Raw genomic sequence first — 19,464 nt, forward strand, 5'->3', positions numbered from 1 at the left:
ACTGACTGAGGAGTTGTCTCTCTTTGGTCCATCAATCAATTACCACATGACCCTCTGCTTTCCAGCTCTGGTCTTTTCCATCCTTGTAGGTCTTGGCCCTGAAAAGTTCCTGTACTGATGTTTTTTTTTTTTATTTTTTATTTTTTAATTTATTTTTATTTTTTTATTTTTATTTATTTATGATAGTCACACACACACACACACACAGAGAGAGGCAGAGACACAGGCAGAGGGAGAAGCAGGCTCCATGACACAGGCAGAGGGAGAAGCAGGCTCCATGCACCAGGAGCCCGACGTGGGATTCGATCCCGGGTCTCCAGGATCGCGCCCTGGGGCAAAGGCAGGCGCCAAACCACTGCGCCACCCAGGGATCCCCTGTACTGTTTTAGTGGAATTTTGAAAGAGAATGAAATTAGGTATGTGGAATCTTAGTTTCTTTCCTAAGGCTGTTTCTTGGTCCTGAAAGGAGGTAGCTACATCTCCCATTCAGAAAGCCTCCCTTCTGTCCTGGAGAATGTGGGATTTGGTGGCCTATGGGCTAGTGAAGAATCAGATTTTTATTCATAGCTGTATTGTTCTCTGAGACTCAGTCTGCCTTATGGGGTCAAGACTAGTTTTCCAACAACAGGGCCCCAATGCTGAATCTTGTCACTGTCATCGTCGACTTCTTCTTCTTCTTCTTCTTCTTCTTCTTCTTCTTCTTCTTCTTCTGTATCCATCCTTTATTCTATGACCATGTGCAACCCTAGTTAGTCCCCTATCTCAGATAACCTGAATTGAATGCTTGCTTCCCTGAGGTTCCCAGAGCTTATTTTCTGGAGAACTTAAATGGGGCTAGAACTCCTAGAAATTTTTCTATGCCACTATCATATTTACCATTCTTTTACTTCCTCTCCAGATGATGGGTTACCTACTTTACTAGATATTTTTCAAAGACTAATAAAGCTGTAAAATGCATTATACCTTAAAACCTATTTGCTTTCAAGCACTAACTTTCTTACACCTATAGTTCAAAGAGTAATAAAGGTGAAATATTCAGGCAGTATTTTTGACAGAGAGTTTCTTCTTTAGCATCTGTTTATGTAAAGCCACCCTAGGAGAACATTTTAAAATCTTTGTTCTCATTTGAGACCTAATCTAGCTAATTCTATTGGGAGTAAAGTAAGGTAAGAGTACAGAGTTTTTGTGTTCCAAAGAGAAGATGCTGCTTTGACAATTTGGTTCTGCAGGGTTTCAATGTACTGATATTCCAATCTTGCAGAAATCAACAAGATTTCATGGAATTTGAAGTCAATTGAAAGACAGTCTGTTGGAATCATTTCATGAATTCAAAGCATTCAGAGAAAAAATGTTTGCTTAGCTACGGTGATTGAGAAATTGAAGGAAGCTAGAGTAGTATGTCATGCTTGGTTATGTGCTGCTCTGATGCCAGTTCAGAGTAAAAGCTGAACTTTGTTTTTGAAAGCCACCATGGAAAGTGGAAACATTGACTGTGGATTGCTGAGTGGTGGAGTATTATTTTCTTTTTCAGAAATAGAAGCATCCTTGCTTTAGTGGGCAAGGGAGATAGCATCAATCCTTACTATTGTAATAGAGCTCAGTTGCTTTCTTTTTTTTAATTTTGAAAGAGTAAATATTTAAATAGGTAATACAGAAAAATTATTGCCAGTTTTCTTCCATGGGCCATGGTTAGGAGTTAAAAGAGAGAGGCAGAATTTGCATATGGAGAAAAAAATATTATAGGAATTATATGTAATTCTTTTAAAGTAAGGACATTGAAATTCTTGATTTGCAATTGGCCAAATTGAGCAAACTTTTCTCTGAAAAGCCATTTTAAGAGAAAAAAATTATGAATTTTCTTAAGCCCTGTGATTAGAGTGTAATATGTATTTATGTTCCCCCCAGGCGCCACACAATAAAAATGGTTAAAACCTTTAGTCCTTTTAGTAGTTCACAGTTTTATTGCCAAAGTTATTTTGTAGATTTTATGCTTAAAGCAAGGTCAGTGTATTGCACTGTATAAATTATTCTAAGTAATTGCTCAGTTATTTTATAGCTTAGTCACAGGATTTTTTCATTATTAAACGTAGCCTTTCCTTTAAAGTTAGGATGAGAAGGGCAATATAAATCACAGGGCAACTTGCCATTGGGGGTTTTAGTTTTACCTGTGATAAGGGTTTAATAACAATCTGGCCCAGACACCAGTTCCCTCTCAATTACCTTTCCACATGGGCATTAGTTCACACTGTTTATTAAAAACTCCCCTTGTAGTTTTTAAATGGAGTGTTTCAGATTAATGGCCCCCATGGAGTTTAACTTCATTGCACTTCATTAAAGCTAGATTGTACAAAAGGTTACTTCAATTAAATCCAGAACGCGACCTTAAATCTGTATAGATTTTTTCAGAAAATGTGATAAAATTGCTCTGCCAATCCTTTGAGATTAACAAGGCAACATCCCTTTCAGTAACTGAAGTGAAAAACTTGTGAGCCTGTTCTGAATTTTCATATTGCTATACATTTGGATTTTACAAAATTAGAAATCAATCCATGGAAAGAGTCTGGAGTTATAAATGGATCAAGTTACTGGAGAACAGACCCACCACGTGGGACTAGAGAGTTTGTGAAACCTTTAGTTATGCTTGAATGAATGCTGTAAGTCTGGTACTTTAGAAAAAAATATTTTTGTTTCCCACGTAATAAAAATATTTTTCTAAATAGCTTGGCTTGTGTCTTCCAGCACAGAAAGCAATATAAAATTCTCTGAGAGGTTTTTCTCCCTTGGCTATTCCAAACTGTAAAGCATAGCTTGTGGCAGTTCCTAACCATTGTTTCCTCTGAAAATTCATGGTAATTGGAAGCATTAATTACCCATCCTACACCCTGAGAATGTAGCCTCATTATCTTGAGGCGATGTGTGAATGGATGCTCATTAACACCATAAGTCAATAGCTCAATTTTATCTTTTTGTGGGTTTCAGATGACTCTGTGAAACCAGCCCAGATCTATTTTCTCCTCTTTTTGGATAGATGAGATGTGAAAGTAGTACAGTCTCTCAATCAGTAGTTGTATCGTGCTTATAATTTTAAGAACTCTTATATTATAAATAATTTTAAAAATGCTATTGATTTTTACTCTTAAAAGAAGTTAAATTGAAAATTACTAAATGACACTGTTATTCTTAGTCCTTGTATGTCAGAGCTATGGAATTTCTTCCTATACCTGAATTTGTATTTTTGTTGTTCTATTGTTTTTAGCTAGTATCTTTTGCTTTTCATCTAGTTTTTGTCCACTTTCTATGACTAAAAGTGGCACTTACAAAGGGATGCAAAATAATCTAAGCATTTATTCAAATATCTCACATATATATCTGACAATATTCACAGCCCACTTATGCACAGTCAGTACTAACCAAAGAGAGAAGAGGTGATGTTATCTGAGGAAAATGACACAAAAACACTTTGACTGGGGATCCCTGGGTGGCGCAGCGGTTTGGCGCCTGCCTTTGGCCCGGGGCGCGATCCTGGAGACCCGGGATCGAATCCCACGTCGGGCTCCCTGCATGGAGCCTGCTTCTCCCTCTGCCTGTGTCTCTGCCTCTCTCTCTCTCTGTGTGACTATCATGAATAAATAAATAAAATCTTAAAAAAAAAAAAAAACACTTTGACTGGATATACTCACATATAAGTAACTTCTTTGGGTGAAGACACTGAAGCACTGAGTTTAAATATGATATTGTATGAAGGGTGGCTGAGCCATTAAATGATTACCACTAATTAACAAGTTAGTTTATTAAACTAGCATGTTACCCATTTGGACCCTCAGGGAATAATCAGAGAATGGATATATTATATTTTGACTTAAAGAAATTGGAAAGTAGGGAACATGGGCTACTATAAAAAGAAAAGCCCCACCTTGGAGTCATAGTGGGATAAGGATTTCTGGGCAACCAGAAGAGAGCATGAGGACCCCGAACACCAGATATTTGAAGTGCTAAAATAAGGGATAGGAATTTGAAGTAAGCTGAAAGCAAACTTTTTTATTTTAGAATTTGGTTTTGGGCCATCCTTACATACTGTAGGTTGGCTGTTCTCAAAGCGTGGTTTGGAGAACCTTGAAAATTCGTGGATCCAGGAAGTCAAAAATTTCACAATAATATCTAGAGCTCCTTTGCTCTTTTCACTCTTGTTCTCTTCCAAATATACAGAGTCATGTTACTATAACAGACTGACTAGAGAAGCGGATGGGAGGATTTAGATGACTTCTACTAAGCAAGATTAAAGAAATGTGAAAAATTTGAAAATAATGAGCTCCTCTAACTACTCTCCTTTTGTTTTGGAAGATATTTTTCATAAAAATATGTTGCTTATGTTAATATATATTAAACTTATTATTGTTATAAACTGAATTAATAAGTATTTCAAAAATTATTAGTTTTAACTATTAATTTTGATTTTAATATAGTAAATACCAGTAAGTAGAAATTAAATAAACAAAAGCTCTTTGAAGTATTTAACTTTTGAGTTGAATGGACTTCTTTTTTTATTTTTATTTTTTAGAGAAAGAGAGGTAGGGAAAAGGGCAGAGGGAGAGGGAGAGGGAATTTTAAGCAAGCTCCATGACCAGTACAGAGCCTGATGCAGGGCTTGATCTCATGATACTGGATCATGACCTGAGCTGAAATCAAGAGTCTGATGTTCAACCCACTGAGCCACCCAGGTACCCCACATGTAATGGGCTTCTGATCAAAATGTTTATGAGATATTCTTCTAGGTGATGAATAGACTCCTCCATACTATAGTTTGTCCTATCAAGAACTGTGTATGGAATGCTGGCACTTGGAATTTTGAAGTCCTGGAAATATCTTTATGCATGTACTTCTCCAAATATGGGGGGCAGAGGAGGGCAGAAAACATTTGCTAAATGGCTTTCTTTTATCACTAGAGTAAATACAAAGAAAGATGTTTGTGACTGTGGGGGTGGTAGGGAATAAGTAAGAAATAGGAGAATTAAAAAGATTTTGAGTGTGTTAAACAGGCTTACTCCTCATTTTCTTTTGGTGTAATAATTAGAATATTTAGCCACTGAAAAGATTTTAGAGTGAAATATCAATTTGTATCAGACAATTAAAATTGAAAAAGAATGTTTGGAAATATAATGTCTCAAATGAGTATGGATGAGCAGTTACAAGTTGTGACCTGCCAGTTGAGAACTGGAAATAATTGGGATTCCTTGCATTGCTATGAGGCATGGAGGTGGGCATTGTGTAGTGATGTGCTGAGTGACTAGAGCAACCAGCAAATGGAGCAAAGCCAGCTCATAAAATGGATAATTAGAATTTAGTAGTACTATTGAGAAAAATTTTGCCATATGATTAAGCTGCCCAATTCAACTGACTAGACTAGTGGCTTTACTTTCAGGTAGGAATCAATTGGAAAATCCCACTAAAGGACTGTGATTGCTTTGTTTGGGATCATATGCCCAATCCTTGATCAGTGAGCAGAAACCAGGTGGAGTATGATTACATCAACTTCCACTATGTCTGTACAGGATGGAGAGGCAGAGGAAATCGTTCTCCCCATGAAGTGATGTCTTATTTGCAGAATAAAGGAGAAGCACAGGGTAGAAAACAAGCAAACAACTTTAGTCAAGTCCTAAATAACTTTGCAATTGGATTCTTATAATAATTTCTTTCACTGGTCTTTCCCCTTTAGTTATTCCCATCATTGCCAGATCAATAATCAATCTAAACCCATTAAATCATAACAACTTTGAAGTTTATATGCTGTACGTTAGATCTCCTGGACTATTTATCTACTGGTTCCAAGTTTGTACCTTTAAACAATGTCTCCCCAATTCCCTCATCCCTATTTGCCATCATTCTACTGTTTTTATGAGTTCAGCTTGCTAGATTCCATGCATAAGTGATACAAAATTCTCGGAGAGTGATCTTAATTTTCTTGTTTCCAAGTGGTTAGAAGAACATTTTATTGTTTTCCTGGCAACAATTACTATTTGACCTTCACAACAATCCTGTTAGGCGGATAGGGCAAATGAATCATACCCAATAAATAGATAAGGAAATTGGGGCTTAAAGCATTAGAAAATTTGTCCAAATTCACACATAGTGATTAAATAAACCAGTATTCAAATTAAGATATTCTTAATTCAGGCTTGCCTGTTGAAGATCATTTCTTTACATCAACTAGAACACATGGCAAAGTGCTGGTATTACAGGTGCTGAATGTGTATTTATTTGAAAATGAATGAAAATACTTCTATGTAAACAAAGTGAAACAACTTATTAGTACTATGAGGCAACATTCACTAGGAAAGAATAGGATACAGACTTTTTGTTCCTCACTGATAACTCTGTCAAGCTACTAAACTAATTTCAGTTTTATGATTTGGAAAATGAGCATCATAATTCTTCTTGATGTGAATTAAGGTGTGACTGGACCATGAAGATTCAAGAGAGTTTATTGGAATGGTCATGAGTCATAGTCATAGGGATGAGAGTTTAGGAAGATAAAAAGCAGGAAGATTAGGATCACAACCAAAGCTTTCAAGGTCATACCGTTATAATGGAGGTGAGAACCTTGGATAGATCCCTGATCTACAGCAACTATAATTGTTAGAAAACCTTCCAGGTTAACATCTTTTATTTACATTTAGGCTTTCCTGGGTGACCTCTCACCCAGTTAGAATCCTGTGGTGTTGGTATTAATTTCTGAGTTTGGAGGAAGAGCATATCAATGAGGTACTCATTTGCAAATATTAGAAACCAATTTTGGCTAATTTAAGTTTAAATTCATTAGAAGTGATATTAGAAGAATCAGTTACAAGTCTTGAGAACCATACTCAAAATATCCAGGAGCCCAGTGAAACCAGGAAGCTTTGAATAGCTGCTTCCTTGATGCCGCTGTGCTATCAATGCCACTGTTACAATGGCTACAATCCTCCTAGCTTTGCATCACTTTCTCAAGATCCTAGGCCTGGGCAGAAGCTCTGATTGGTCAAGCCTTGGTTATGTGCCTCTGCTCAGCTCCTGGGAGCAAAGAGATCAGATGTCTGCTCTCTCTTTGACTTCTGTAATGGGAAACGTTCCAATTAGAAAATGTGGGCACTGCTTTTTAAGTTTTATTTATTTTGACTATTCTTTTCTCTGGACTTCAAAAATTCCCACTCTTTTAAAAGCTGGGTGGGCTCTGGAGTCAGCCTTGACCTTTGTCTTTCTATTTCTTACCACTTACTACCTACCAGGTTATAAAAGTTGTAGCTAAGGTTCATTGAGTTTGGCAAAAATCCAATGGTTACAACTCAGTTTTGGTCTTAGTGCTCTGCTTACTTTCCAGGTCTCTGGTTTGACTTAGGTTTATAATTCTTAATATTTTTTACTTTCTTGCCAGCTCACCAGTGTACTTTAAAAAGGTTTAAAGATATTGTGCCTATTATATTACCAGTATGCCTATCTAGTATTTCTATAACCATACACAGAGAAATAGGAGTTAGGACTAGTTCTTTGTAATTGCTGTGTTAAAAAGAATAAAAATATGTGTATGGGAGATAGTGAAAAAAATGATTCCTGGATGTGAAAGAAGGAGGAGGGAATATATTTAAATAAACATGTTCAGGTGATGAATCAATCAACAGGGCCAAAGGGCTATTAATCAATGCACAGTAGACAGAGCCTAATATATACATCATGACATACTTTATTTGAAGTATTTATTGTGAGCCTGGTATTTCTTCAATTTACGTACTTCTTTATAGAATATTATCCCAGGTACACATAGACTTGTGAGATGAAAGAAGCAGATGGTAAAAATCTGAATATAACAACCATATCAAACCAATAGTATGCATTGGAGTTTAGTGCCATTTATGGAATCAGCTTCTGGCTGAATTCTCAGCATATCTCAGCTCTGAGGCCTAAGTAAACCCCCCAGGTAGATCTTCATGAAGAGAGCCATGCTGAAGTCAAAATGGGAGTCCTAAAGTTAACTTTCTTTAATGACAACTAGAAGATCAATGGGAAGAAATTGTTTCTATTTCTATAAGCGGTAGGATTGAATTTGGTCACCTTTCACTAAGTTAAAAAAGTCTAGTTAATGGAGTGTATTGATGAAGAAAAACATAATTACACATGTTGTTAAATTGTTCTGAACCTGCCATAATGGCTGCAGAGGAACCCTTGACTCAACTCCCATCTCTAATTCGCCTGTTGAATATGTCAATGTAGGCATGCTCTCTTGTGTAAGCCTGAACTGCCACACAAACTCTTCATGCCTCTGTTTCCCTCATACTGTATTTTGTAAACTTGTCGTGAGACTTAAAGTATTCATAGAACTTTTAGATATTATGTAGAATACCTAATTGATGCTAATTGATACAATACATTGATTCTAATGTAGGATTAATTTTTCATAGTTCTGCCACTTAAATTATATGATCAACTTGAGCAGTACACAACATATAGTATTAAATTGCACTGTTGAAGCTGCCAAAGGTCAAATAAATACCTTTCCTCCTGTAATACGTGCAATCATGTTTCATTTAACCAGCGATATGGGAACATATAAATGACTTTTTCAGGTTATTGAAAGTTACCCCCTAAAGAACTTTAACTTTTTCAAATTTTAACTTGTTTGAATGAAAAGATTGAAGAATTGCATGGCTCACCTCCTGAATTTAAAGATAAAAAGCATAAAGATTAATCAAATCCATGTTGCCATCACACAGATGTTCCTTTTATAAATATAGAATATTGAATACAATTTAAAATTTATAAAATTACCTCCTATTATTAGCATAAACACTATTATTACAGCCTTCGGTGTGATGAAGTATACAAAGAAGATTGTGGAGTACGTGGATGAATCAAAATTTTATTTACATGCTTGTAGAAAATATGGAAAACATAAAGAAGAAAGTAAAAATGACCTCACTAGGTCACTAGAACCTCACTAGGCAGACATAATCATTAATTCTTAATAAATTAATATGTTATTGTCTATATGCTTTTCTAGTACTTTCTTAACTTTTTAACATATCGTGAACATTTTCTCATAGCCTTTGATTGTCTTAATTGACTTACATTCTAATGATCACAGAATATTCTATTGTATGGTGGTATCTTTATTTTCTTTTTTTTTAAGATTTTATTTATTTATTCATGAGAGATACAGAGAGAGAGAGAGGCAGGCAGAGATACAGGCAGAGGGAGAAGCAGGCTCCATGCAGGGAGCCCGATGTGGGACTTGATCCCGGGTCTCCAGGATAACACCCTGGGCCGAAGGCAGGTGCCAAACCGCTGAGCCACCCAGGGATCCCCTATTTTCTTAATCTCCCATTGGTCGACATTTATATTTTCCCAGTATTTAGCTATTGTAACCAATGCTGTAGTGAATATCTCTGTGCATGAATCGCAATGGACATCTTAATCAATTAACATATTCAGCAAGACTTCATGGAGCACTGACAACATGTTGGGCAATATTCCAGGTGTTTGGGATACAAAAGAGAATAAGCCTTGCCCTCGTAGAATTTGTATTCTAGTAGGTGGAGACTGACAATTAAAGCTGTAACCCATTGTAACTACTTTCAGATGATAGTGATGTTTTGTGAAGCAGTGATTCACAAATTTTTTGTTGTCAGGATTCCTTTACATACCTTAAAATTATTGAGGACTCGTAAGAGCTTTTGCTTTTATGGGTTATAACTATCTATATTTATTATATTAGAAATTAAACTGAGAAATTAAAAAACTTTATTAACCCATTTAAAAATGATGAGCCCAATATACTTTAAAATACTATTTTTATAAAAATAACTATATTTTCCAAAAAATCAGTGAGAAAAATTGTTTTACATTTTTGTAGAATTTTTTAATGTTTGAGTAATAGATGGCAGCTGGATCACATATCTTTCTACATGTAGTCTGTTGTGATAAATTGTTTTAATTGTATAAGAGAAAACTCAGCCTCATATAGATATATAATTAGAAAAAGGAGTATTTTAATAACTTTTTCACCTATTTATGGACATTCTTCTTTGATAATTCACCAAAGCTTGACTAGTAAAAGCTTCTTAAAAGTTAATTACAATATAGAATCTGAAGTTATATCGATAAACTTTCATCCTATTATATTAAAACTCACTGTTGTGTCTTGAATGTTGAATGGATTTGTTATACATGCATGATTTTGTAATATTACATATTAGTCATTTTGAAAATATTGGTTATGACTTATGCATATCTTCCAAATATTGTTCCACTTTAAAATATAATACTCCAAAATCACATTCATTTCTCTCATCACCAATATCATTAGAAAAGTCTTGAAGTATCAGAAGCTTTCATGCTGGAAATGTATTGTTGGCAATAAACACTCTCCTTGAAGTCACAGACCCACTTCATTTAATTTTTGTGAACATGTGTTTGAAATTCTCAAGTCTGAACAACAATAGTTTATCTGCCATTCTTTCAACTAAAAATGTTTCCTTGGAAAACACTGGCTAGCCAAGTTCACAATTCAGACAGTCACACAATGATTTTCTTTAAGGCAATTATCTTAATTAAATGTGCAACAGAAGTGCTTTGTGTTTCTTATTTCATTACATAGAATATTAAAATAACCTTACACAAGGATTGAATTTGATAAAATTGATAATGTATGTTGCATCCTTAAGGCAATCCCTAAGTTCTTCTGAACATGTTTTCCTAATATGAGTGCTTGGAGGTGAAAATACAATGACTATTAGCAGAGTTTGCCATTTTCTTCCTTGATTTGTGCTAAGTTACCAGCAGTTTACCTGCCATTGCTATTGTAACATCAGTATAAATGTCAACACTGGGAAAAGCAAATGTGTCTTTATATTATTATGAAATAATAGTACTTGCCTAACCCATAAAGGTTCTCGGGGACATCCATGGGTTGGTGGGACCCACACTGAACATTGCTGTTCTGAAGAGCAGCCATAGAGTATAGAGTACCTCTTCCTTCCAAGAAAGGTTTTTTTTTTTTTTAAGATCAAGAGAAGCAGTTATTCAAGCATTTGATTTAACTTTCATAGCTCTAACACTAAAAAGAGTTTTTGATAATTATCTCTGTTGGAGTTTAAAAAACAAAATATGCAATAATGAATATTTAAAAGAATAAGTGTAGCAACAATAACATAATTTATTGGGTGCTTACTATGCTCCAAACACTGTTGTCAAACTTTGCATATGCTTCGCTTAACACACACAGCAACCTTTCAATAGGTAGGTAGTTTCTTGTTTCTATCTTACAATAAGGAATTTAGGTAGTAATGCAGTTGAATAATTTACTCAAGTTTCTCTTAGCTAGTAAATGGCAAAGCCAAGCACCCAACTCAGTTCTTTTTAAGTCAAAGACCAGCTCTATTCACCACTGCCTAAGGTTACTAATAACATATTTTTTATCCTAATTATCTAAGTGAAAATTTGGTATTCTTCCAGGCACACGTATTAGTCGATTGTGGGTTTCTCTAACTATAATCATTCAAGTGTTGTGTCTTCCAGGAAGTCTGTTGTCCACTTGACCTGATTTAAATTTCCCATTTTAGGGCTTTCATAGTTTCATTTACTGCATGTATCACCATTTCCCATTATTACTGTTATTCTTAGCCCTTCCACACTTTCACTAATTATAAGGTCCTTTAAGTCAAATTTAACATCTTGCTCATCTTTTATACTATATAAGTCAAAGTAACCACTGCAGCAATAGTCTCCCATCCACTAACACTTTGTGAGCTTCAATTCAGCTGTGTGATAGACTGCAACTTGCCACAATCCCTTTGCACTTCCTGTCATCAGGAAGTAGAGCATATTTTGCTCCCTGCTGGATCTAGTCTGACCTTGTATTCACTTTGGACAACAGAATGCAGCAGGAGTGATTTGTGCAAATTCCAGGCCTGGGCCTCCAGAGGCTTTGCACGCTTCTGTTTCCTCTAGGAAACCTGCCCAGCCACCATGTGAATAAACTCTATCTAGCCTGCTGGTGAATGAAAGGCCCTGTGGAACAGAGATGAGTCATCCCAGTTAAGCCATCCTAAACCAGTCAGCCCCTGGCCAACCATGCAGCTGATTGCAGTTGTATAAGAGATCAGCCAAGATCAGCTCTATCTGGCCAGGACTGTCAGAGCTACCTTGAGGAAGGTAGCTCAAATTGCCAACTCACAAACTGTAAGCTAAATAAAGGTTGTTGTGTAAATCATGGTTCTGTAGAGAAACAGAACCAATAGGATGTGTATATTTATGTGTGTGTATATATGTATGTGTGTATGACTTTGTAATATATATGTATGTCTATAAGACATATATATGTATATATATATAGGCTATATGTATATGACATCTCATCTATCTATCATCTATCTATCTATCATCTATCTATCTATCTATCTATCTATCTATCTATCTATCTATCATCTATCTATCTATCCATCCTACCTACCTATCTACTTATCTATGGGGGGTATTATTTTAAGGAATTGGTCCATGTGACTGTGGGGCTGGCAAGTTTGAAATCTGTTAGAATAGGCTGGCTGGCTAGAGACCCAGGGAAGAGCTGATATTTCAGCTTGAACCCAAAGGTAACCTAGAGCCAGAATTCCCTCTTCTATAGACTTCAGTGATTTTTTTCCGCTTTCAGTTGATTGGATGATGCCCACCAAGTTAATGGAGGGTAATCTGCCTTACTCAGTGTCTACAGATTTTCATATTAATGTTAATATCACCTAAAAAATACCTTCAAAGTGACAAACTGGTGTTTGACCTAATACCCTGGTTCATTGCCTAGCCATGTTGACACATACAAATGGCCATCACAATCACCAGGTTTAGAATAGGGAACAAAAACTATCTCATATACTTTGTATCCATCATCTCTTCTAATCTCTTAACTCTGCACATTCACAGTTTTTGGAATTATTCAGCAAAGAGTTGCAAAGTTTAATCATTTCAAGAGAGGAAAATAATTTTATTCTCCATGAAATTTTAAACTTTGAAATATGTATTAATAGAGCAAATAGTTAAAAATGTTGGCAATAGTTTACTATAAACCAACATCCTCTCTTTGTGACTAGTTGAATAAATTATATATCCAAGAGCAAATCAAAGCAAATATGTAGTTGTCTTTCCTGAAAGAGGTTTTGGTTGTTGTGTAGAAAATTCTTCTATTCCTCATCTAGTAAATGTTAATTGACCTCCTTATCTATTCCATGCCAGACCCCATGCTAGACATTCCCTCTCAGCATTAATCTCTGCTCTCCTGATACAAAAGTAAACTAGAGCATCTTTTTCCCATAGGAATTCATACTTTTCTTAAAACAATTTGCTGTTTTTTATGTTCTGTCTCTATTCTCTGTGTTTAAGTACTTTCACTAGAATAATATGCATTGGCTGTTCTCATGGAAGAAATTGCTCCTTTTTCCCCTCATTCTAAAAACAGTGTAGTATTGAGCTGGTCCAGCACAGGCCTTCTTGCCAGTTCTTTGTTTCTTCATTTTGTTCACAGATCTCTTGAGGCAAGGATTACAAGCAGTGCATTGTTTGTGTTTCTGCCTTTTGGCAGCAAAAAAGGAGTTTAAAAACACTCCAGTATGGGTATTTCCCGTGCCCTGAAATAAAAGAACTAGATGAAAGTGCTACTCACTTGAGATCTGCAAGACTTTCCAACAACAGCTAAGTCTTGGCTTTTGATTCTTCTTTAGTTCTGAAACAAGAGAATCTGCCTTCTTCTTAGAAAATTTCTCATTTGACTGTTAACATTCTAAATACATTCTACTATCTTTGAAGACAAAATTTATGTTAGAACGTAGATAAAATTCTAGGGGCACCTCCATGACTCAGTTGGTTAAGCATCTGCCTTTGGCCCAGGTCATGATCTCAGGGTCCTGAGATTGAGTCATGTGCCAGGCTCCCTGCTCAGTGGGGCGTCTGCCTCTCCCTCTCCTTCTGCCGCTCTCCCTCACTTGTGCTATCTTTCTCTCTCCTCTCTCTCAAACAAATAAAATATTAAAAAAAGGAAGTAGATATAATTTGGATAAGAACCATTTACAGGATCCTTAATATGTGGTTATGCTGGGTGAACACTTTGCAAACATTATCTAATTTAACCCTTATGACAGTCACATAAATTAGGTATTAAATTAAGGAAAATGAGGCAAAGTTATTTACTTAATAAAGTAATTTGTCTAAGGATGCTCAGCTAGTAAGGGGCAGACTGGGCATTAACACTTGAGTCTGACACCAAAGCTCATAGTCCTGATCACTATATTAGTCTGACAAGATTAATAAGCCAGAACACTGTTTGCGAGGTGGTGGTACAGTTCCAGCTCAGTGGTTAAGAGTGCAGGGCTCAGACCAAGACTGCCTCAGATCAATTATTTGCAGCTTTACTAATGAGGCATTATTGAATTGCTCTGTGTTTCAGTTTCTTTCTCTTTAAAATGAGGATAATGATATGCATTTTCCTTTGGTTGTTACAGGGATTAAATTAATACATGCAAAGTGCTAATACCATTTGGCACATACTAAATGCTCTCTGTTACCTCTTCTTATAAAAATGTATGAATCTTTTTCATCAGGATATCAATTTTTGGGTTTTCTATGCAGCTACATCAATAATCTTATATTTAGTTGTGAGTGACTTTTAAAGTTGTTTCTACATGATACCAAAGGACAAAAAAATGCCAGTTCGGAAGCGAGTCAAACCAATTGCCAATTCCATGAAAATATTAGACTCCTTATTTCCTGTTCTGAGGAACAAAAGCAGCAATACCTTTTTTTTCTGAAAGATTTATCTATTTACTTGAAAGAGAGAGAGAGAGACAGAGAGAGAGAGAGACAGAGAGAGAAAACACAAGCAGGAGGGGCAGAGGGAGAAGGAGAGGAGAATACCAAGCTCTATGCTGAGCCCAGAGCTCTATGTGGTGCTTGATCTCAGGACCCTAAGATCTTGAGGCTGAGATCACAGCCCCAGCAGAGACCCAGTGTCCCCCGCCCAACTGACTATGCCAGCCAGGTTCCCCACAACAACACTATAAGATAGCTTTTAAAAAGTCTTTCCATTGGTTGCATGATTATGACAAAGGTAAACTTCAATTTATTAAGAAGAAAAAGGAAGGAAAATCCCTGGGGAAGTTAAGACTTTTTCAGTGTGGTTCCATACCATGGCCTCTCTAAGGGTAATGCAGAAAGTCTTGGAGCAAAATGTGGAGTGGTCACATGATAGGAGTTAGGCATAGTTGTTTTTCTTTTTTTTCCCCCAGGAGTGCCCAAGAGTACCTGTGCATCTTAGACAAATCAATTATTCTATAATTCAATTTTTCCTGTTGTAATTGGTGAATTAAAGTTTTTTACTTAACTGCTGCCTGAGGAGTTCTCAGAACATTTGTGTACTGGGCACCTTCTAAGTGGTTTTGATATATAGAATAGTAACACTGGGCTGGCTGGAGCTTAATCTTTTTTTTTTTTTCTTTAAGAATGTTCCATTTACTAGTAATTTCATATTATTAAATGTGTATGTTCTCAAAAGGTAGTTACAGTTTCAACAACAACTTTTCTTTATACTCCAGAAAACTGGAAAATACAGAAAAGTATTAAAAATAAAATAAAAATCATTGTAACCCCACCATAATGTATATATTGGTGCATTCATCTCCAGTAAAAGGCTTATGTATGTATGTATGTATAATTTTAAACATTGTTTTATTTTTTATTTATTTATTTTTTAAAAAGATTTTATTTATTTATCCATGAGAGACACAAAGAGAGAGAGAGAGAGAGAGAGAGAGAGAGGCAGAGACACAGGCAGAGGGAGAAGCAGGCTCCATGCAGGGAGCCCGACTGGGACTCAATCCCGGGTTTTCAGGATCAGCTCTGGGCTGAAGGCGGCGCTAAACCACTGTACCACCCGGGCTACCCAACATTGTTGTTTTAAAGTGTTCATGTGGCCAGGTGATTTCTGAAGTTGGATGATAAAATGAAAATTGGTTATTCATGTCAGCCCCAAGAATGGAGTTATGTGGTACTTAATGCTACTTATTTTATCCTTAAGTTAAAAAAAAATATTTTGAGCCAAAATAAAGGTAGAATTTTTTAACTTGAAAGAATACTTCTGAGAGTTGTAAATCAAAATAAGGCTGCATTGCCTGGTAGGACATGGAAGTTGCTGGATGTGACTTCCCAGGAAACCGTGCCATAACTAGAGTGGGAGGCAGAGGGTAGCAGGAGCCCAGGCTGGAGATGGAGATGGAGGTATAGCTGCAGCAGGAGTGGGATTAGATGGAAGGAGGGGGGCATTGTGTGGTGGAAAGAACCTACACTTTTGTACAGATTATAGATTGGAGAAGTCGTTACTACTATTCCTACTACTGGATTTAAAGTTGAGTCTGTAACATACAAGAGCCTTAAAATTCCAAGTCTGGGAGTTAGGAGGAGAGACAAGTATCAGGCCATACTGGGAATGCTATTATTCAAACACAGATGCAATCATCTTGTAGCAGGTAGTTGTGATGGAGACAGAATTGGCATTTCCAAATAAGAGTTAGTTGTCACATTGGAGGAAGAAGAGCTGAGAAAAGCCATTTTAGAGGTGTTTGCAAGTGAACCGACATGGAACAGGCCATGACTCTCTCAGAGATGACAAATTCATTTGAGTTTCTTGTATGGAAGGAGAGCAAAGATGGCAATTATTCAAAACTTCAGCAACCAAAGGCATTGGCCTGATGAGGCAATGGAAAGGTTAGTTGGAACATTAGAGCAGATAGTCATTCAATGAATTCTGGTCCTTTGAAATGAAGACTATATCACATTTCCCTTTAGAAATGTGTTAAGAAAAAAAAAGAAATGTGTTAAGTGTGCTTCATGCTACTAAATGTTAAAAAAAAAGTTAAATGTGTGATTGTTGACACATAGTGAACTGACTGCAATATTTGTAATAAATATAAAGAGTGAGCATTTGGTTGAAAGAGTAACTCATCACAATTGAACCAAATGAATGTCTATTCTGTGTAATGTAAAATCTTTCCTTACTTTCTTATGTTAAGTATACTATTTGTATGGAATTCCTATTCAAATAGAGTCTTATTAAAGAATGTACTCCTATTGGGGAAAAAAAATCCTCCTATTTTTGAATTAGCAGTTGTGGCTTATTTATATAAATGCTGATAAATAGCTTAGAAAAAACATAAGGCTGTATCATCAAACAATTTAAATAATAATAACATGAAGAGAAGTTGTAATCATGCATAAAAAAAATCATGATTGTATTACTTTCGGTCATGGAGTTTCCTGCTTGGGGTGGCACTTCTAGAGTGGGTGATTTTTGTTCTTTAAGATTTTATTTATTTAGTTGAGAGAGAGAGAGAGCAAATGAGAGAGCCCAAGCAGGGAAGAGAGGGAGAAGCAGGCTCCTCACTGAGCAGGGAGCTCAATGTGGGGCTCAATCACAGGACCCCAGGATCATGACCTGAGCCGAAGGCAGATGCTCAACCAGCTGAGCCACCTTGGTGCCCCTAGAGTTGATTTTTGAGGACTGACAACTCTGTGATAAAGACATGAAGCTTGATGTTGGATCCAGCAGTTCAGGTGCTCCTGGGGCACCATCTCCCAGCCCTTGGGGGAATATCTAGCCACCCTGTGGTATAACCCAACCTTTTCTATAAAAGATCTTTTTTTTTCTATAAAAGATAAGATCTCATATCTCTCACGAATGGATGGAAATGTCAGAATTAGCTGCCCAAATGACAATAGCAGTGAAGTCACAGTTATCATCTGAAGCCACACCTGCCCTGATGCCTGACCAATTCTCAATTCCCTCTTTTCTTGGGCTAACAAGCATAATTGTGCTTAAGGTTAGATTTATGAAAAAGAATTCACTTCATATGTTTTCTCCATAGGCCAAAACTCTTCTGGGTGTCTGTGGAGAAGCTGAAGAACTAACATTTAGAACAAGGCAAGATGGTATCAAACTTCCCCCTTTGGGGCAGTCTGTGATGAAGTCAGTTATGCCAGCTGCCAGTTACAACTTCTACTTGCTTTCCCAGAGCAAGCCAAACCGTTTATTTACCACAATCATAACAGGCGAGCCTATCCATTATGTTTCTAGGATGTCTTAAGAGTTCAGGGCCACTGTGCTCTTCACAGCACACTTCATGTCCATGATTTGGGATGTCTGAGATACTCTCATAGGCAAATAAATTACAGTGTCAAGTTAATGGTTTGTACTTGAGCTCAGAGAATGATCTGGAAGGTCAGTGCAACAGGTGTGGGCTATCATTGCGTTCAATAGGTTATGCTTCCTTACACAGGGCCTCAACATTGGAACATAAATTTCTGAATGCTGAACATGATAAAGGACAACTTATAACTTTTTGTTTGTTGAAGGTGAGAAACAGACCATGAACACATTTTCTCTACAAGTGCCTCTAATTCTTCCAATCATTTTGACACATAGAGGGAAGAAAGGCGGATGGCAGAAAGAGTCAGTAAAGGAGAGCATGGTCTTCTGTCCTGGTTGACTTCTCTGTTCATCTTTAGCCTACTTTCCTATTTGCTGGATGAAATACAGACAGATTCTAGAAACTATATTTGGTAGCAAGTTCAAAGCAAAGAGTATTAACTCTGTGAGGCATGTAAGATAATACCTGGTTTAACACCCTGCTGACAAACAGTCAGGTTTGGACTCAGGAGCAATTGATAACTGGGCTGAAGAGCTGGGTCTGCTGTCCTCCAGACCACTAGCCTTTCCATTACATTGTTTCATCTTTCTGGGATTTAAGCAGAAATGGATTAATTTTCCAATTCATTTATTGTATTCTTTGGCTCTGCGATTTCTTTTTGCCACTTTCTGGTATTGTCTCTGTTGGAGTTCTCACTGTGTTCAGTCATTCTTCTCCTGAGTTCACTGAGCATCTTCGTGACCATTATTTTGAACTATTTTTTTTAATCAGGTGAAGTATCTCCATTAATTAACATTTTTTCCTGAGGTTTTATATTATTCTTTCATTTGGAATATATCCCTCTGCTTCTTCACTTTTCTCGAATCTCTGTGTTGGTTTCTATGTATGAGATGAAATAGTCACTTCTCAGTCTTAAAGGAGTGGTTTTGTATAGGAGATGAACTTCATCATTTCACCCTACCTGAGCTCTGGGTCATCTCTCAAACATTTGTGATTGTCTAAACAGCCTATATATCTTTAATATACCCTCAAATCTGTAGTTGAGAGTGTGCCAGGTGTAGTCAGTGTCCCAAAGAGAAGGATGACATTAAGAATGTTTGGAATCCAGGGATCCCTGGGTGGTGCAGTGGTTTGGCGCCTGCCTTTGGCCCAGGGCGCGATCCTGGAGACCCGGGATCGAGTCCCACGTCGGGCTCCCGGTGCATGGAGCCTGCTTCTCCCTCTGCCTGTGTCTCTGCCTCTCTCTCTCTCTCTC

This window comes from Canis lupus, chromosome 16, assembly GCF_003254725.2.
Source record: "Canis lupus dingo isolate Sandy chromosome 16, ASM325472v2, whole genome shotgun sequence".
Taxonomy (NCBI): Eukaryota; Metazoa; Chordata; class Mammalia; order Carnivora; family Canidae; genus Canis; species Canis lupus.